General features: G+C 36.7%; 1 long non-coding RNA gene across 1 annotated transcript; it reads right to left on the bottom strand.

Moving 5' to 3' along the window:
• Window positions 1-1,323: 1,323 nt before the first annotated feature.
• Window positions 1,324-7,963, bottom strand: LOC144312240 (uncharacterized). Its single transcript, XR_013377735.1, has 4 exons — window positions 7,804-7,963; window positions 2,978-3,702; window positions 2,815-2,871; window positions 1,324-1,791 (listed from the first exon to the last, which is right to left on the bottom strand). It is a non-coding gene; the product is annotated as an uncharacterized LOC144312240 (long non-coding RNA).
• Between the last annotated feature and the right edge of the window lie 14,248 nt (window positions 7,964-22,211).

Raw genomic sequence — 22,211 nt, 5'->3', positions numbered from 1 at the left:
CATCTGAGCATGACTGAGTTTATCAAATTCTCTTTTCAGTAGGCAAGAGGGAAGGAGAAGCCTGAAGGGTTGTGAAGAGTGACCCAGAGTGGTGAACAGATTGCAGGGAGGAAACATTCTGGGGCCCAAGGCAAACCTCATTTATCTGCGTCCACACCAAGTGCTTTGAATGGAGTTCATGATTCCTACTCCCCTCTGTGGGAAATTCAACTGTACTTTTTTTTTTTTCATAATTTGTGATACCAAAAGTGCTTTTTAAATAGTCAATTATGAGAACAAACCTGACATCATCCTCAAATGAGTCATTCAGAGTTTTTTCAGGAAATTAGAGTAGTGTGCCCAGTATACTTCCACACCTTTGCTATATCATTGAGCAAAGCATCCCAAGAAATGAAACCCAGTAAAAATTCGGAGGTATGATTCCACTTTAGATTGATTTCAACCCAAGTCAATTACTAAAATAAAATGCTTAGAGTGGAGAGCCCAAAAAGTGTTAGACTAAGGGACCACAAGCCTTATCAACACCAGTGAAAATATTCTGTTTAATTTTCTACCATGAACTTCCTGGAAAGTGGTGGATAACTTGTACTATAAATGTAATTAGAAAAACACAACATGCATTCAGCCAACACTTTACTAGTCCCCATCATATGTAGGGCTCTGCCAGCTGCCTGGGCATGGGAAGATGAGGGGCTAGTCTCTGTCTCTCTCATGAATTTATAGATTAGTAGGATTGATTCGTGGGGTTTAGTTCCAGTGTCAGAAAAACCCACAAGTACTTTTCTGATCAGTAATAGCATGAAAATGACAAGTCTACATACTATGATTTTGTTTAAGCAGTAGGACCCCCCCCTTTTCAAACAAAATCTTATGGGAGCCTTTTAATAATAAAACACATCACAGTGCAACTATTCTGGAGTGAAAAAGGAGTAAGGAGCTCATGGCCTCCCCATCCTGCTTCCTACCTATCCCAGAAGCTGCTCTGTAGGACCTTGGAGTTTCCCACAGCAGTTTGAAAACCGTTAGTTTAAAGCATTCCTTAAGTCTTAGTGAGGTGCTGCTAGACATTCCATTTAGAAGCTGATGAGCTTTAGACTAATTCCTCTTTTTCCTTTTCACAATTAGTTGGAGCCTTTTAGAAACTTGCATTTGGACTGCTTAGTACTGGATTACTCAGTAGACAAAACTAAGCAAATCTCAATCCAACAACACACACGCACACACACACACACACACACACACACATGACAGAGAGAGAGAGAGAGAGATCAACCAGATTTTTCAAGAAGAGAAAAAAAGAAACTGTTAATTCCAGTACACATATAAGCTTTAGGTTTAATGGGTTGTATTGTACTACTGTTTTTGAATTCTAAAAGGTGCAGAGAAGAGGGCCCCCAAGTGTCTCCCAAGGGCTTAAGTCCTCACTTATGAGCCCTGAACATATTTCGGGAACCAGGAATTAAGGAGAAAACATCTCTCCTTAAACTGCATGTGTCCTTTTCTCATGGGGCTCATAGCCACATTTCCTATCACACCAACTCCCATTCCAGGTAGGAAACATAAGAATGCCAACAGGTTCACTGTACTATCTTCCTCCCTGGTCACGAAGTCTCCATATTTGCCTCCTTCAAATCAAGAGGATGTTCCTTCGTCCGTCAATCCTGTTTCCAGTAAATCTCTCACTTAGCTCGTCCTCTTTAGCAAAACTTTACATAGAGGGGAACTCTCTTCGGAACTTCACAGTATGTAAATGCATCAAGTAGGAGCTTTAGTTGAATTATAGACTATTTCCTGAAGTGAAACACAAAACAAGGACAAAATACACACCTATGTGTCAAGAAGAGGTGAGAATGAGCTTGCCTGGAAGGGGAGGCAGGGGAGGAGAAGAGATACGAAGGTGTGATGGCCCAGCTCCCTCCCACAGTGAGTCCCATCTCAGTCTCTGCCAGTGCCCTGGTGAAAAGCACACTTCCAAGGGCTGCCTTAGGCCTGTCAGCAGAAGTCTGCTAAACTCCAGACCTCGTCAAAGAGTAATAATGAGACCTTCTTCAGAGGGTCATTGCAAGGATTCAGTGAGGAACTACATATAAAGCTATCTGCAAAGTTCCAAGGAAATAGTATGTGTCCGATAAATGTTAGCTGCTAAGGCTATTATTATTGTCCCAATCCCTGATGTTATTCAAAGCACAAGAAAACATCTGATATACTGCTTACAAGACAACCCAGCTTGGGCTGGCTGCAAGGTGAGGAGCCAGTGGTTATGTGTAACTGCATTAACATGAATTCTGATGTTCGGTTAACCTGGGCTGTTCCTAAAGGAACTCCTCCTTTGATGTCTCACCACCAGTGGCTTTGCCAGGATCATTTTTTGAATCAGAGCCAGATGAACTGTTGCAATTAAATGCTTATTAGCTTATGACACGCACCTAAGTGCCAGTCAATTTAGAGAGGCTGCCAATCAAAAATGTGAGTTTTTATTTTTGCTATGGAGGTCTTTTTTAAGAATAATTGTAGAAGCGAGGAATGGCAAGCTAAATTACAAGATGAAGCAAGAGTCATCTGAAGTTGGCACTGAAATCAGAAATGTGGGTGGAAAATTAATTAAAGCAGGGAGGCACAAGCAAAGGGAAAGACATTAGCAAGATATCCAGGGAGTTGGGGATGCTGGTGGTGGTGGGGGACCCTGGACTGACCGTTGACCATTAGTGGTTTACCAATTAAATTTGACAGACATTTGGCTCATGAATGGTAAGATTTCTAATGAACTCAAGGCAAAAGAATATCTGGTAAAAGCTATACTTTTATTTAACTCACCTCAGTAATTAACAAGGCCTGTTAGTTTTCTTTAGCTCCATCTCTGGTTTGAGATCACTGTTAAATAATTATAAAAATATAAATAGAATGTTAGCATCTTGGGTGTATTTGGTTGTTGAGAAATCTTTCTTTAGAGAAAATATAACTTCACAATTGTACTCACTTAGGTTCCTTCAGGCTAGGAAGGAATCTCAAAGGCGATCTACTTTAACCACGCTCCAGAGGCAGAAGCCACTCCCAACAGTCCACAATGTCTGTGAATATCTAGCCTGTATTTGACATAGGTTTTGCTTGTTTTTTTTTTTTTTAATCTTAACATTGTTTTTGGAACATTCAGCTTGACTTCTTATAAGTTCTAGTTCTAAGAAAGATCTTACATATAAAGACGGCACATCTTTCGTGAGACTTGCAACTTTTTCCACTGACTGTACTTTGTGATTCTGCTTGGTGGTGATTTTCTGGGTTTCTTCTTACATTTGTGGGACTAAAGGTGATTTTTTCAAAATAATAGTAATCAACTGCATAATTTCCAGGAATAGATACAGCCAGCAACCTCCCAATTCCTCTTCACACCGCATCTCAAATACTTCATTAAAACACGGATGCCAAACTTAAAAAACAGAATGTGGCATTTCTCTGGAAGAATATAAGCTTCATGAGGGAAAAGACATGTGCTTCCTTCTTGTATTCACAGCACCTAATACAGTACCTGACACATGATAATAGCCTTAGAAGAATACTTAAGAGGCATCAAATGAACGTTTGTTAGAGCTGTCACTGTTTATTATTTTTCATTCACCGTGTACCAGTAACTTCTTTTAATGATGTCTGCTATTTAGACTGTCACTTCATTGTTCATTAGTACATGACTTTGGTTAAGTGTATCTCCTGTGAAGAGAAATAATTTAACAAACTCTTATGGCATTCAACACGGATATTTCAGTTACTCAACTAATCCACCCACTGATAGAGTGAACTTTGAATTAAATCCTTTGAAGAATAAAGTCAAATAGATCTTGATAAGAATCAAAGGCTGTGGAAATCATGTTTGACAGAAGGCATGAACAAAAATGCTAAAATGAATACTGTTTGGGGAGAAACACTCATTTTATGGCAGCCTGAATGAAGAGTAATAGTTCAAGAGTATCAAAATGCCTGTATGATCAAAAGGCAGAAACAGCTTCTTTTTACTATGTCTTAATATTCCAGGACTCATGATATCCTGCCTACATGAGCACCTGTCTTTGTGGTAACTCAAAGTATTTGAACACCTTATCTCATCCAACCTCAAATTTCCTGTGAGGTAGGTAAGTGCTGAGAGCTCTTGGTGCTGTTTTCAAGACGAGGCAAGTGAGTTAGAGAGGCTGTTTACACACTCCAAATTTCACAGAGCCCTTAGGAGGAAGTGAACTTAAGAATTAGCAGTTAATTCCCAGTCATAGAAATCTGTTAGAGTTTGAAAGGACATTGCCAAGACCCTGGTCCAAAATGGGCTTTTCTGATAAGATGTATTTGTGATGACTTGATTCATTACACCAACCACACAAATTTTATGTAATTTTCTAGTTATAAAAGTAATACACATAGTAGTACATACATACATATATGTAATACATGGCACAAAAGGGTATTAAATTTAAAAACAAAAGACGTGTAGTAGTCTCTCCTTTTATATCCCAATGCCATTTTTGAGATTCCCATCACTCAGAGGTAACCACTGTTAATGGCTTTTAGTATGTATTTCCAAAAATTTCCTATGTAGCCAAAAGCGTGTGCATGTATATGTGTACGCACACATATACATGCAATTACATGTTTCGCTTCCTATTAAATAGCTACACTTGGAAGTTTTATAACCATTCCAAACTTAACATGACCTTCTACTCTTCTCTCCCAATCCTGATCTTCTCAGTTCACCTGGAGAATGCCAACTCCATGCTCCCAGTTGTGTGAGTCAAAACTCTTTGAGATCATCCTTGGCTTCTCTAGTTCCTCCCTACTCCATGTCTAATTCATCAGTAAATCTTGTTGGATGTATGTTTAAAATATGTCCACAATCCAAGCTCTTATCACCTCTCCATTGCTTCCACCCTCGTTCAAGCCATCATCATCTCTTGTCTGAATTATTACAGTTGTCTTCTAACTGATCTCCCTACTTCTGCTTAGCTTCCTATTATCTATGATCAGTCCTGCAGACAGAGGGATCCTGTCAAAAGACAATTTAAGATACACTGCATGCTTCTTCCCTACTCAGAAACCACCCAAAGGCTCTCCATTTAATTTAGATTAAAAAGGATGCCTGGGTGGCTCAGGGGTTGAGCGTCTGCCTTTGGCCCAGGGCATGATCCTGAAGTGGAGGGATCGAGTCCCACCCACCTCGGGCTCCCTGCCTGCTTCTCCCTCTGCCTATGTCTCTGCCTCTCTCTCTCTCTGTGTCTCTCATGAACAAATAAAATAAAATAAAATAAAAATTCAGAGTAAAAGCCAAACTTCTTACAATGACCTATTAGACTCTAAATGATCTGCTGACCCCTTACCTCTCTAATTTTATCTCCTACCACTCTTGAGACCCCTCACCCTCTCTACTTCAGACATGCTGACCTTTTTGCTGTTTTGAATATGCAAAGCATATTCCTGCCTTGGGGCCTTTGCACTTGCTGTTTCCTCTGCCTGGAATGTTCTTCCTCCAGTTTTGTCTATTTCCTTCAAGTTTTAATGTGAATGTAACTTTCTCAGTACGTCCTGATTGCAACTCCTACTACACCCTTCCCTGCTCTAGTTGTCTCCTACAATTCATTTTTACTGATTTATCTTCGTTATCTATCTCTCGGACTTAGATTGCTTCCAAAGATGACTACTACATTAGCTGCCATCCCACATGCTCTTTTCTGAGGTGACATTGCCACTCCCCCATCAGGAAATGGAGTCTGTTTCCCCTCAGTCAGGTCTGGGCTTCTGCATTCTCTTGGAAGCCAACAAACAAGTAGGAAGGTCAACTACCCTGAGGCCACCAAGCCCGAAGGAATTTCAAGCTAGCCAAATGATGAGAGTCCACATCTGGGTAAGTACCAAGGCTCCAGACATGTAACTAAAGCCTTCTTGACTTTGAAAGCCTAGCTTATCACAGCTGAATGGACTCAAGTGAATGACTCAGCCAACACTATATGGAGCAGAGCTATCAAGCAAGGCTTGACTAAGCATTCCTGGCTCAGGAAAGAAGTTGTGTTTGAAGATACCATGTTTTGGGATAGTTTATTAAGCAGCAGTAGATATACAAAACATTCTCATACTAGAATGTTAAGTTCTGTGAGGACGAGGATTGTTATTGGTTTTGTTGTTTGCTGTATCCTCGCTGCCTATAGATAGTGCTTGGAACAAGGTAGGTACTCAGTAGACACCCGTTGAGTGAACAAATAAATAAATGAAAGGGAGAGACAACATAAGAGAAATTACTAGAGCATCTGTGTTTCTTTCTAATGCTATGAAAGAATAGCATATGGAATCTTAACTATGGCAGTGAGAAGAGAAATTAGTGGCTGCTGTGCTGCCTGCAGGGCCAACTACCCAGGCTGGCCAGGGCACAGAGGAAGCTCGGCATTGCATCTGAAGAAAAGCAGGTTTATAGATACTCTCTTCAAAATTTTTATTTGAGCTATCAAATCAATCTTTTAATAAACCAGATAAACTTTTAATATGAAGTTTGTTTTCATAAATATAAGAGTAACACAGACACATTTAAGAATTTTAAACAGCACAGAAACTTGTGCAATGTAAAACAAGTCTCCGTTTTATCCCTCTGCTAGCAGTTCCCTCGGTAGTTGGTCTAGCAAATAATGTCTAGGCACAAGTGAGCTCTTAAGATTCCCCTTATTTTTTTTCCTTGTATCCCCTCTACACAATATATTAAAGAGGGTTTCCAGAATGTGTCTTAAACAACATTTAGCTTCTATTTACTGAATGTTATTATAGCCGTGGCCCATTTAATCCTTGCAACAAGCCAGTGAGGTAGGTACCATCATTATTCTCACTTTATACATGAGGAAATTGAGGCTTGGATAGGTGGCATAACTTGTCCAAAGTCAACACTTCGGACATGATAAATTGGAACTCTTAACTTCCTTCCTCTACGGCCTCTGTCACAGATACCAAAGTCATTAGCCTTAAGTGCTACATTCTTATACTCCATTGCAGTATCAGGCCAGCAATTTTGAAACTATCTTCTCTGCATTCTAGGCTTGAGCAAATGATACATTTACTGAGGATAATGGGATGCAGGTTTCTTCTATTGGGTTACAAGTCTGAGAAGGGGAAGAGTAAAAAATACCCTGTATTGTTGGATTGGAATTGGAAGTCTTATGACTCCTTTTTATTACATATGTATATCTATATCATAGCTCTATCCACTGCGAAGGCCTGGATATAACGACATACCAGTATCAGTGAGTATACCTAGTGCCCAGATCTTGGTTCTAAATACTCTTCTCCACTAAAAGAAACTGGAGTTCCTCATAGAAATGGCTGACACTATTGCTGGGCTAGTGACAGCACAAGATAAGTCTGGAACACTTTGCTGCACCAGAAAGTACAGAAGTGCCCCAATAGCCAAAGCTGGAACCATGTGAGCAACAAAATAAAGTAGTATTAGATTATAACACAAAGTATAAAATAAATATGCATGAATCTATACTGCTGTAAATAAATGATTGAATAAATAACAGAATTCCAATATACGTTTATGTGATATATATTTTTATATATACTATATATATTCTATATACTGTGTATACATATACATACACATATAATTATACACACACACACACACACACACACACACAATTTATGTAGATACTTTCTTCTCCAGGAGATGGAACATAACCCTCCACTCCTTAGGCTGAGGCTACAGAGTGACTTTTTTCCAGAGAGAACAGTATGGGAAGGTGGAAAAAAGAGAGTAACTTCACCGTGGTGAGACTTGAGAAACTCTACCTCAGCCATGTGAGCTCTTTCACTTGGCTCCTGTGTTTCTTTACCATACCCTCAATGACTGTGCTTTTGTTTGAGTGCTTTCTTACTTTCTGATACCACAAAATTCTTCAGGCTCATCTGTGTATTTCCTGCCCCAGTCTTAGAATCAGGCATTTCTTCAAAGAACCCTGGTTTCGTTTACTCATTGTTACTGAGTATTCTTGCTTCTAGATCTCTCCACTGACAGAGCAAGAAAATGGGAACACATGAATGTATCCATATCTATAAATATTTCTACCTGTAATCATGTATTTATAGTAAGTTAAACATGAGTTTAATTTACATATCCAGCTCGAAACCATTACCACAGAGATCAGTGTAGCCACTTCCCCTTGATTGTATTAACTTCCTACTCAAATAGTGAGAAACCTGGCTCCCACCTCCACCATCATTTTGTCTAATTGTTCAATTCCAATGTACATGTAAAATGGCATGGCACTTTCAGTTTTAATCATTTTAATGAGTAGGTAGTAGTATCTTACTGAGGTTTCAATTTCCATCTTCCTAATGATTAAAGATGTTGAACTTCTTTTCATGTGCTCATTTGCCATCAGTACATCTTCTTTGGTGATGTATCTATTCAAGTCTTTTGCTCCTTTAAAAAACTGAATTGTTTTCTTATTATGTTCTGAAAGTTCTTCATATACTCTGGATATTTGGTTTGCAAATATTTTCTCCCAGTCTGTGCTTTGTCTCCTCATTCTCTGACCAGTGATTTTAATGTTGATGCAGTTGATTTATCAGTTTTTTATTTCATTATTCATATTTTTGGTATATGTATAAAGTCTGCCTAACCCAAGATCACTAAGGTTTTCTCATATGTTTTCTTCTAAAAGTTGAGTAGCTTTTAGGTTTCACATTTGGTCTCTGATCCATTTATAGCTTATTTTGTATGTGGTGTGACATATCAGTCAAAGTTCATTATTTCTATATGCATATTCAGTTATTCCAGCACCATTTATTGAAATGACTACTGTCTCTCCACTGATCTGCCTTTGCACATTTGTAGAGAATCAGTTGCCCATGCGTTCATAGGTCATTTTGACTTGGACACTCTTTATTTTGTTCCATTGATCTATTGTTCTGTCTTTATACTGATGACACACTGTCTTGATTACTCCAGCATTGTAGTAAGTCTTGAAATCAGATTGTTCGTCCTACAGCTTTATTCTTTTTCCAAGTTGTTTTGATTATTTGAAATCCTTTGCATTTCCATATGAATTTTAGAATCAGCTTGCTAGTTTCTACAAAATCCCTGCTGGCATTTTGATGGAGATTCCATTTAATCTCTAGATTAATTTGAGGCCTCAAACAATGAGGTGGGAAGTATAACATTCTCTTCAGTTTTCTGGAAGAACTTGTATAAAATTTTTGTTATTTATTCCTTACATGTTTCATAAAATTTACTAATAAAACTATCTGGGCCTGGATTGTTTTTCCTTTGAAAGATTTAATTCCTTTAATAGATACAGGGCTATTCAGTTTATCCATTTCTTCTTGAGAGAGTTTCATAATTTATGTCCTTCAAAAAATTTATTCATGTAATCTAAGTTGTTGATGTTGATATAACATTGTTTATAATATTCTTTTATTATTTTTAATATCTGCAGATTCCAGTGGTATCACTTCTCTTATTCCTGATGTTGATTATTTGTTTCTTCTCTTATTTTGTCCTGATCAATCTGACTAGAGATTTATTAAGTTTATGATCTCAAAAACAGCTTTTATTTTATTGGTTTTCTTTGTTGAGTTTTGTTTTCAAGACCATTCATTTCCATTTAATTTTCTATTATTTTCCCTCTGCTTACTTTAGTTTCATATGCCCTTCCTTTTCTAGTTTCCTAAGGTGGGAACTGAGTTCATTAAAATTTGAGACTGCTCTTCTTTTGTATTATAGGCATGTAGTGCATGGATTCCCCTCTAAGCCTGCCTTTCAGCATCTTACAAATTTTGACATGCTGTGTTTTCACTTCATTCAGTTCAAAATACTTTTAAATTTCCTGTTTTATTCCTTCACTGATCATAAGTTATTTAGAAAAGTGTTATCTAACTTCTAAACATTTGGAGATTTTTACAGATCTTTCTGGCATTGATTTCTAATTAATACCACTGTGTCAAGAAACATAGTTTGTATAGTTTGAATACTTGTAAATGTATTCAGATTTGATTTGTGGCCCAGAATGTTGTCACTCTTGATTAGTGTTTCACATGTGTACACTTGTGAAGAACATCTGTTCTTCTGTCATTGGGTAGAGTGTTCTATACATGTCAGTTAAGTCCAGTTGCTTGATTGTGTTATTCAAGTCTATCTACCTGTTATCTACCTTTTATTTACCAGTTTAATCAATTAGTGAGAGATGGATATTGAAATCTCTAACTGTAGTTGTGGATTTATTTATTTGTCCTTGTAGTTTTATCAATATTTACTCATATATTTTGAAATTCTGTAATAGATTCATAAAAGTTTAATATTTTCATATCCTTCTGATAAACTGATTCTTTTATCTTTGTGAAAAGACCTTCTTTCTCCCTGTCACTATTTCGCTCTGAAATCTACTTTATTTGATGTTAACGTAGCTGCTCTGGCTTTTTTTTTTTTTTTTTAATGTTAGCATGGCACATCTCTTTTTAGCCTTTAACATCTTTGTACATTTAGCTCCATTTGTTCCTTATATTTAAAATGTGCTTCTTGTAGACATTATATAGTTCAGGTCTTGCTTTTTAATCCAGTCTGACAATCTCTGCTTTTTAACTAGACTCCCTATTTAGATAATTTGTGTTTAATGTGGTTATTGATATGATCAAGTTTAAGCCTGACATCTTGCTGTTTGTTTTCTATTTGTTCCATCAGTTCACTGTTCCCCCTTCCTTCTTTTTTGCCCATTTAGATTAGCTGAGTATTATAATAACAATTATTTTTACATTTTGTTATTCTTTTTTGATTTATGAGCTGTAACTCGTTTTAGAGGTTCTTCTAAGCTGCATAGTAAAGAACATCCTTTTATTTTTTATTTTTATTGTTTTTAAAGATTTTATTTATTCATGAGAGACACAGAGAGAGAGGCAGAGACACAGGCAGAGGGAGAAGCAGGCTCCATGCAGGGAGCCCGACGCGGGACTCAATCCCGGGTCCCCAGGATCAGGCCCTGGACTGAAGGTGGCGCTAAACCGCTGAGCCACCCGGGCTGCCCAAGACCATCCTTTTAGATAAGCAATGGTATTTCTCTGCTATATAATGCCTATCTCTTAAAACTTTTACAGAAATAACATTTTGAATATCTACTATGTGCTACATATTCTTGAGCACTTTAAATACATTTACTCATGTAATGCAACAAAACTAAAAACAATCCCAGGAAGTTCAGGGTTACCTGAACTTAAGGTTACCACTCTTTCCCTAGCCCTAGATCTCTGAATCTTAGTGATCTCAAATCAATGTGGTAACTGCTTTATTTTAAATTGTATTTTGTGTTGTTTTTATTGTTATTATTTTAACTAACAAGCCTGTTTATGGTAGCTTAAGCATTAAATCATGAGATTTAATTTTAACTCTCATTAAATCATGAGAGTCTCTGCCTCTCTCTGTGTGTGTCTTTCATGAATCTCATGAATTCTCTTGAATTTTTTAAAGATTTGTTTATTTATTTATTTATTTATTTATTTATTTATTTGAGAGAGAGAGAAAGTACAAGCAGGGTGTGTGTGTGGGGGGGAGCAGCAGAGAGAGGGAGAAGCAGACTCCCTGCTGAGCAGGCAGCCAGATGTGGGGGTCAGTCCCAGGACCCTGAAATTATGACCCAAGCCAAAGGCAGATGCTTAACTGACTCAGCCACCTACGTGCTCCTCCTTGAATTTTTAAAATATTTGTTATAATTAAATTGTTATAATGAATTTTATTATTTGTACAATTATTTTTACTATTTCTATTTTTATTTTAATTCCAGTATAGTTAACATATAGTATTATATTTGTTTCTGGTGTATAATATACTGGTTAAACAATTCTGTATATTACTTAGTGCTCATCAAGATAAATGTACCCTTAATCCTTAATCCCCTTTACCTATTTCACCATCTCCCCTCCACCTCCCCTTTGGTAACCATCTGCTTGTTCTTTATAGTTAAAAGTCTGATTTTTGGGTTGTCTCTTTTGTTCATTTATTTTGTTTCTTGAATTCCACATATAAGTAAAATTATATGGTACTTGTCTTTCTCCTCACTGATTTTGCTTAGCATTATACTCTCTAGATCCATCCATGTTGTTGCAAATGGCAAGATTTCATTCTTTTTTTATGGCTGAGTTATATTCCATTGTATATATGCCACATCTTTTTTACTCATTCATCTAATGATGGACACTTGGGCTCCTTCCATAATTTAGCTATTGTAAATAATGCTGCAATAAAGATAGGGGTAAATTATTCTTTTGAATTGATGTCTTTGTATACTTTGAGTAAATGCCCAATATGGGATTACTGAATCACATAGTAGATCTATTTTTAATTTTTTGAGGAACTTCCATATAGTTTGTACTGAGTTCACCCACTGCACAAGGGTTCCTTTTTATCTGTATCCTCACCAACATTTATTCTTTGTGTTTTTAATTTTAGCCATTCTGACAGGTGTGAAGTTTTGGCTCATTGTGGTATTGATTTGCATTTCCCTGATGATGAGTGATCCTGAGTATCTTTTCCTGTAGCTCTTGGCCATCTTGATGTCTTCTTTGGTGGAATGTCTGTTCATGTTTCCTCCCCTTTTTAAATTGAATTATTTGGGGATGCCTGGGTGGCTCAGTGGTTGAATGCTTCCCTTCCACCTAGGGCATGATCCTGGAGTCCCAGGTCTCTGCTTCTCTCTGTGTGTGTCTCTCATGAATAAATAAATAAAATATTAAAAAAAATAAATTGAATTATTTGTTTTTTGGGGGTAGTAAGTTGCAGAAGTTCTTTATATATTTTATTTATTTATTTATTTATTTATTTATTTATTTTTAATTTTTATTTATTTGTGATAGTCACAGAGAGAGAATGAGGCAAAGACACAGGCAGAGGGAGAAGCAGGCTCCATGCACCGGGAGCCCGACGTGGGATTCGATCCCGGGTCTCCAGGATCGTGCCCTGGGCCAAAGGCAGGCGCCAAACCGCTGCGCCACCCAGGGATCCCCTATATATTTTAGATACTACGTTTATCATATATGTCATTTTTGCAAATATCTTCTCACATTCAGTAGATTATCTTTTAGTTTTGCTGATTGTTTGCTTCCCTGTGCAGAAGCTTTTGATTTTGATGTAGTCCCAATAGTTTATTTTTGCTTTGTTTCCTTTGCCTCAGGAGACATAGCTAGAAAAATGTTTGTATGGCTGATGTTAGAGAAATTATTGCCTGTGCTCTGTTCTAGGTGTTACACTTAGATCCTTAATCCATTTTGGGTTTATTTTTGTGTATGATGTAAGAGAATGGTCCAGTTTCATTTTTTTGCATCCAGCTATCCAGTTTTCCCAACACTATTTGTTGAAGAGATTGTCTTTTCCCATTGCATATTCTTGCTTCTTTGTCAAAGATTAATTGACCATATATATATATATACTCATGGGTTTATTTCTGGGCTTACTATTTTGTTCCCTTGATCTATGTGTCTATTTTGTGCCAGTACCGTACTGCTTTGGTTACTACAGCTTTGTAGTATAACTTGAAATCTAGAATTGTGATACCTCCAGCTTTATTTTTCTTTTTCAATAGCTTTGGCTATTTGTTTTGTTTTGTTTTGTTTTGTTTGTTTTTTTGGTGGTTCCATAAGATTTTAGGATCGTTTGTTCCAGTTTTTTGAAAAATGCTGTTGGTATTTTGATAGGGATTGCATTAAATCTGTAGATCACAGGGCATCTTGTGGCTTAGTGCATTAAATGTCCGACTCTTGGTTTCAGCTCTGGTCATGACCTCAGGGTCATTAGATCAAGGCCTGCATCAACTTCATATGCACATGGAGTCTGCTAGATTCTCTGCTTTTTTCTCTCCCTCTGTCCCTCCCCTCGGCTTGCATGTGTGCTCTCTCTCTCTCTCTCAAATAAATAAATAAATAAATAAATAGAATCTTTAAAAAAAATCTATAGATTGCTTTGGGTAGTATAGACACTTTATCTTTTTTTTTTAAATAAATTTATTTTTTATTGGTGTTCAATTTACCAACATACAGAATAACACCCAGTGCTCATCCCGTCAAGTGCCCCCCTCAGTGTCCGTCACCCATTCACCCCCACCTCCCGCCCTCCTCCTTCCACCACCCCTAGTTCGTTTCCCAGAGTTAGGAGTCTTTATGTTCTGTCTCCCTTTCTGATATTTCCCACACATTTCTTCTCCCTTCCCTTATATTCCCTTTCACTATTATTTATATTCCCCAAATGAATGAGAACATATAATGTTTGTCCTTCTCCGACTGACTTACTTCACTCAGCATAATACCCTCCAGTTCCATCCACGTCGAAGCAAATGGTGGGTATTTGTCGTTTCTAATGGCTGAGGAATATTCCATTGTATACATAAACCACATCTTCTTTATCCATTCATCTTTCGATGGACACCGAGGCTCCTTCCACAGTTTGGCTATTGTGGACATTGCTGCTATAAACATTGGGGTGCAGGTGTCCCGGCGTTTCATTGCATCTGTATCTTTGGGGTAAATCCCCAACAGTGCAATTGCTGGGTCGTAGGCCAGGTCTATTTTTAACTCTTTGAGGAACCTCCACACAGTTTTCCAGAGTGGCTGCACCAGTTCACAGTCCCACCCACAGTGTAAGAGGGTTCCCTTTTCTCCGCATCCTCTCCAACATTTGTTGTTTCCTGCCTTGTTAATTTTCCCCATTCTCACTGGTGTGAGGTGGTATCTCATTGTGGTTTTGATTTGTATTTCCCTGATGGCAAGTGATGCAGAGCATTTTCTCATGTGCATGTTGGCCATGTCTATGTCTTCCTCTGTGAGATTTCTCTTCATGTCTTTTGCCCATTTCATGATTGGATTGGTTGTTTCTTTGGTGTTGAGTTTAATAAGTTCTTTATAGATCTTGGAAACTAGCCCTTTATCTGATACGTCATTTGCAAATATCTTCTCCCAATCTGTAGGTTGTCTTTTAGTTTTGTTGACTGTATCCTTTGCTGTGCAAAAGCTTCTTATCTTGATGAAGTCCCAATAGTTCATTTTTGCTTTTGTTTCTTTTGCCTTCGTGGATGTATCTTGCAAGAAGTTACTGTGGCCGAGTTCAAAAAGAGTGTTGCCTGTGTTCTCCTTTAGGATTTTGATGGAATCTTGTCTCACATTTAGATCTTTCATCCATTTTGAGTTTATCTTTGTGTATGGTGAAAGAGAGTGGTCTAGTTTCATTCTTCTGCATGTGGATGTCCAATTTTCCCAGCACCATTTATTGAAGAGACTGTCTTTCTTCCAATGGATAGTCTTTCCTCCTTTATCGAATATTAGTTGACCATAAAGTTCAGAGTCCACTTCTGGGTTCTCTATTCTGTTCCATTGATCTATGTAGACACTTTATCTTTTAAAAAAATCTATAGATTGCTTTGGGTAGTATAGACACTTTATAGACATTTTAACAATATTTATTCACCAAGCCTATGAGCATGGAGTACTTTTCCCATTTGTTTTTGTCGTCTTCAATTTCTTTCATCAATGTTTTATAGTTTTCAGAGTACAGATCTTTCACTTCTTTGGTTAAATTTATTCTTAATTATTTTATTGTTTTTGGTACAATTGTAAATGGGAAGGTTTTTAAATCTCTACTGTTTCGTTATTAGTGTATGGAAATGCAATGGATTTCTATACATTGATTTTGTATCATGCAAACTTAATTCATTTGTTAGTTCTAGTAGTATTTTGGTGAAGTCTTTGGGGTTTTCTATACGAAATATCATGTCATCTGCAAATAGTGAAAGTTTGATTTCTTCCTTACCAATTTTAATGCCTTTTATTCCTTTTTCTTGTCTGATTGCTGTGACTAGGACTTACAGTACTGCCTTGAATTTTTAATTTTATATTATTTGGGAAATTGTCATATCACGTGGCTCCATGCATGACCTTCTCAGTTCCTGGAAAATAACCCATCAAACCAAAATCATCGTATTAATTGTTTTAAATATTCTTCCACTGGATGTTAGGTTGAATTCCATCACTTCTGGGGTTCTTTACCAACTTTATCAGTCTTTTAAGTTCTCCTGAAAACGAAATGCTAAAAAGTTATAATTTGTTTATAATTTTTAAATGTGGTATTGTCCCATGTAATATGGATATACATTTTCTTGTCCCAAGAAAATACTATACCAAAAGAATAAGAGTTCCTTGCTCAATGATTTCAGCTAATATGAATATATATTTAGCAGATTGGTGTATAACACTGGTTAAGTGTGATCCACAGATCCCTGGCTATGGAGGTAATGGGGTATCTCTGAGACCTTTTCAGCAATATGAGAAAGCAAAACAATTTTTAAAATAACACTAAAAAGATAAATTGCCTTCTTCACTATATTGATGTTTGCACTGATGGTAAAGAAGAAATAATGGATAAAACTGGCATCTTGGCAGGAACACCAGCTAGTAGTCATGCTATTTTTAACTGCCATGTAGAGGGAAAAAGAAGACAGTTTTGTTTAATGCCCTTGATGGAGCAGTTAAAAATTATTACGTTTATTAAATATTGACCCTTGATTACATGTATTTTTTAATATTCTATCTGATGAAATAAGTATGTATAAAGCATACTGTGTCCCAAAGTATGATGGTTACCTTCAAGAGTGTGACTGCTTGAGTTGTAAGCCCCACTAGCCTCTCTCTCTCTGTCTCTCTCTTTCTCTTAAATGGAACATTTTTACTTAAAAGAATAACTGACAGACAAATTATGGTTATTTAGACTTGGTTATTTGGCAGACATTTTCTCAAAAATGAATGAAGTCAGCCTGTCACCACAGTCAGGCAATTGACAGTAATTTTTGCCAATGCTAAAATTTAAGCTTTCAAGTGAAAATTAGAATTTTAGAAAACTTGTATCTGTCACCATGAATGTGACAGTTTCTCGATACTTAAAATTCTTCAGATAAGATTGGTAGTGATACCTCCCAGCTTACACTGAGCCTGAGTCTCTGATAATTGCCCCTTCCTCTGTCCATGGGGTTTGATTATTTGCCTAGGCTATGCTCCTTCCCCATCAGTGTACTGGGGGACAGAAAGGGAAGTGGAGCACTGAGTGAATACCTATCTTATTCTCTTACAATTCAAGTGGGGCCTAAAAAGTGCTGATGTCTCTCCAATGCCTGGTCCCATAATACATAATCTCTGTTACCATATTGGACCCAACTTTCCATCTAGTGGAAGTAACAGAGCAAGAATTGGTTTGCAGACTAAGAAGAGAATGAAACAGATAAACAAAGAGAGTAGAGTTGAGAGGCAGAGAGGAAAAAATAAATTCCCAGGGTTTCCCACAGACTTCCAATACTTGGTTTGAGCACAGTGAACCAAGGGGTTGTTTGTGGATTCCATAGAATAGCCCGCTATCAGAGTAATAAAGAATATCTTTTCCTTTAGCTAGCTTGAGTGGGTGGGTGTCTCTTACTTGAAATCACATGAATCATTTATAGTTAATAAAGTAGAACATCTGTGATCCGTTATCAAACTTTGTTAAGTTTAATTACTTTTTTTTTATTTATTTATGATAGGCACACAGTGAGAGAGAGAGAGGCAGAGACACAGGCAGAGGGAGAAGCAGGCTCCATGCACCGGGAGCCCGATGTGGGATTCGATCCCCGGTCCCCAGGATCGCGCCCTGGGCCAAAGGCAGGCGCCAAACCGCTGCGCCACCCAGGGATCCCCCAAACTTTGTTAAGTTTATGATGTGCTCTACATTTTAGAGCATGATTAGGCTAGAAATACAAAGCCAATGTTTCCTGGAAATGCAAAGATACTATTTCTATATTGAAGTTAAGAAGAATTACCATAGGCTACACATGGATTAATTACTATCTTCAAAGAATTAGAGCTCTATCAAACATCTTACCACAAAATTATGCTGAACAAAATTTAATCTTTCTGTGACTGTTCAGAAGAATTTAGAATCTTTTAATGCTCCAGGGACATTACCATTTTATAAATTGCACAAAAAAAAAATCTCATTATTTCAGCTTTCTGATAGTTTGGATTCAGAATAAATGGGAATTTACTGTAATACTTTGAATTATTAAGTTCTAGGGAGCTCAAAGTACTTCAAATATATATGAATTATATCACTTATCTTTCTCAACAGTAGAATGAAATTTACAAACGGGAACGGCAATGGGTAGATTCAGGATACAAAGTCATGTTTCTCGATGTTCTAGTGAGTAATCCTTCTATTTGGCTATTCTGGCTTCCTTTTCTACTTAAAAGTATGGTTTTATTTTTCAGCTAAAGACCAAATAGGACTAAGGCCAGCAGCAAAGAATGTGGGCTATAATTTTATTTTATTATTAAGTACATAGTGATTTGATTATAGGTTTCAGCTCATAAATTTTCAGATGAACCTAGGTCCTGCAGTTTACTTTCACAAAAGAGAAGAACTCAAACATAGTGGGGAAAAAATCAAATACATTTACATATAATCCTGGCATTTGTCAGAACTAAAAATATGCTTTAAAATATACAGGAAATAAAATATTTAATTAAAAATTGTTTTGCTCTAGTACTTAAACTAGAGCTCAGTATCCTATCGTTTGACTTTCTATTTATGGATTTTTTTGTGACCAAATGTGTTTAAAATAAAAATCATCCTCTTGCCATCAAACTCCCTTCTGAACATCTCTCTCCCTTAAAATGTAATTAGTTCCTTTCTGCTACTAAAAAATTTAATGCTCTCTGAAGCCAAAGCTGATTTCTGTATCACCTGCTGTTTTGGAGTATCTGTACCTTTCCTCCTGCCAGTTAGCATGGATAATCAAAAGTGAACTGTAAGGAGAAATCTTCCATTTAGGAAACATCAATTTGTACTAAGTCTAATCTAAAAGATTAATATGGAGCATGTGGTACATTCAATAGGAAGATGGCATTTAAATATTAATACTAGATAAATACACTCTTGCTGCTATCTTTGATAATTTATAAGTCATACACTTCTAGAAGGAAGTAAATCACTTTTTTCTTTTATGCTGTTGCTCAGTAACATTATACAGCAACATGTCAAACAAGGCACCATTTTCCTAGTCAGATCTGACAAGAGGAAGTGAAATATTGGGGTCCAATTTCAACCTCATTTCCTTACAGCCTAGATTTGTGTCACATGCCTGATCCTAACTGGTGCTTTCCAAATTAAATGTATATTTCTCAAACCAATATCTTAAGTGGTAATGTTCCAACAGTCCAAATGTCGATTACCAAAACAAACATTTGTTTCTCTAGTAAGTGTTTTCACACAAAAGCATTTGATTCACGTACTGCAGCAAACAAACATTTGCTTTAGGCAGTTAAGGCAGCCAAAAGTTCTTGCAGAAATATTTCACAGGCTGGCTGGCATCCCTCCCTAGAGCAGGGCTTGCTGAGGTCCGAGAATTGCTTGAGAAGCCAGTTGCTGACCAAGAGAATCCTTTGCAAGACATTGAGGCCATGAGGAGGCACAAGCATCTTCAAAACACATCTATCGAGAAAATGTGCTTCTAATTATGATATTTCCATTTGAAAATGTTTTCGTGTCTTCACAAAACTTCATTTGTTAATATAAATTCAACCTTTGGTGTAATCACAAAACTAAAATTTTATGAAAGTTTGCAAAGGCACTTTTCACATGAAAACATTCATATAGTTCAGGAATCATTATTTATGCAACAGCCCATGAGAGTTCATCACATAAATAGTCCTATTACTACATTAAAGTCTATTTTCTCTCTGAACAAGATGTAGATTATATGTGTAAATATGTTTTTCTTAAGCTCATGTCTACTTTGCTGTCAAGATGCAGCTTTCACATAAAAATCTTGTTTTCTATATTATTTAAATGCTTTTGGAATGAATCAATATTCCTGAGAAAGTCATTTACTTAAATACAAGTTCTTTAAAGCATGGGGAAATTGATTCTTAACTTCTGCTCCAAAGACAGAGTTTCCTAGCAACCAGGTCAAGATTGAGTCTTGGCTAGCTCTAAACTGAGACTAATTACTAGCTCACTTAAAAGCAAACTAAGAGGAGTTCTTCTTAGATAATTGAATGAATGAATGAATGAATGAAAGCACATACACACATGCACACACACAAAATATCACTTAGAATGTATTTGATGGAACACACGACAATTAGCTAATCAACTTTCAAGAAGAGCTTTCTGACTACTTTCCATGGGTTTGATTCTATTTTGGCATTGATGGGGTGGAGCAAGTATGATGCAGAGAGAAGGTAAGCAACTGTAATCATTAGAATAACGATTTAGCATGTATTATGGGCTGGTACAAGTGAAATAACTTGAAACATGGGCAGAAAATGGCAGATCAAGGTCGAACCCAGGTCTGTCTTCTTAAAACCCTGTAAACTATATTGCCTTTACATGGGAAGCCCAAAGTGTTTCTTGTCTTCCAGAAAATTCCAACCTCACTGTAATGAAAACATATCAGAGTCTGTGCTAAGGATCTGACTTCATGAAGGAGATGGAGCTTCAAGCTTGGCCTTGAGACAGATTGGGAGAAATGGGAGCAAAAAAGGAGGATCTTTCGAGAAGAAGCAGCATAAGGGAGGTGGCATGATTTGGTATCTGTCATGCTTGGGGTGACAGGTTGGTGTACAGGATAGGCAGATTATGGAGGGCCTCACAAACCAGGCTGAGTTGCAGAAGTTTGACCCAGGAGGGAAATGTGGATTCATTCTATGTTTTTGAACATTGAAGACCTGATAATTATCCTCTATAATTACTAGAACAAAGGGAATATGCATTTTCTGTTGAAATAGCTACCGCCAATATTCTCTCCAAAAGGCTTGCCATTTACACTACTGTCAATATGCCGATAGGATCTTAGAGTTTTCCATCTGCTGTATTTTCAAACATTTTAATATTTGCTAATTTTTTCTTTAAAATGATATCTCTTAAAAAAAATAAAATGATATCTCTTTTTAAAAATTTAGTACATCTCTGGTTTTTTTATATGATTGTGCATCTATTTATAGGCTTACTGAATATTTGCATTTATTTTTCTGTGAATTCATGTTTGTATTTTTTTCTTTTCTCATCCTTATGTGCAGTTTGGGGTTTTTTTTCCTTGTTGATTTATAAAAGCTCTTTATATATTTTGGTTTGTCTCTTTGTTTATCATATATTTGCAATATTTTCTCAGAGTATTGTTTTTCTTCCAACTTACAGTGTGTTGTTTTCCATATAGAAGTTTTTACCGTATATTTAGCTAAGGGTACAAATCTTTTTAAAAATAGATACTGTGCTTCATATGCCTATAAGGAAATGCCAACATTATATAAATATTCCAATATTTTCTCCTAGAACTTAAGTTTTTTAAATAGATTCACATTTCTATACATTTGATCCATCTGAAATATAATTTGATTTAGGTGTGAATTAGAAATTTATTTTTATTTTTGCTACTGATTTGATATGCCTGATTATCACATGTTAATTTTCTACATGTGGGTCTGTTTCTTATCTTTATTCTATTTCCTTATTCTATGATGAGATGGTCTTATTTTGGCTTAATTGCTATTGTTTTGTAAAAAAAAAAAAGTTCTGATAGAGCATAGTACAGTGGTTAAGAGCATAGATATAGCATATAGATAAGAGCACAAACCCTGGAGCCAGTTGACACTTTATTGTTTACTAGTACTGAGACAAGTTGCTTAATCTCTGGCCTCAGTTTCCCCATTTTGGAAATGAGGATAATAACAGGATGATTATGAGGATTTCATGAATTTTTCCTCCCCCCCCCCTTTTAAAAAAGAGAGACAGCACGCATGTGCACACATGCACAAGTGGTGGAGGGGAGGGGTGTAGGGAGGGGAGGACAGAGAGAATTTTAAGCAGGCTCCATGCAGCGCAGAGCTCCAGGTCTCAATCTTAGGACCCTGAGATCATGACCAGAGCCAAAATCAAGAGTGGGGTACTTAACTGGCTGAGCCACCCAGGTGCCTTGGATTTCATGAATTTCTACATATAAAATATTTTGAGCACTATCTTGCATATAGTTAGCATTTATAAATGTGTTGGCTATTATTATTTGTCATAACTTCTTTCACCAAATTTTCTTGCTTTCCTATGCATCCTCTGGATGGCTTTTATAATTGGTTCTTAAGAGTACTAATGAAGAGATTTTCAAAAGACAATTCCCTTCCTGCAGTGAATCTGATGTCAGCTATTAAGA

Source organism: Canis aureus, chromosome 4 (assembly GCF_053574225.1).
Source record: "Canis aureus isolate CA01 chromosome 4, VMU_Caureus_v.1.0, whole genome shotgun sequence".
Lineage (NCBI taxonomy): Eukaryota > Metazoa > Chordata > Mammalia > Carnivora > Canidae > Canis > Canis aureus.
This window is presented reverse-complemented; position numbering and strand designations above follow the sequence as displayed.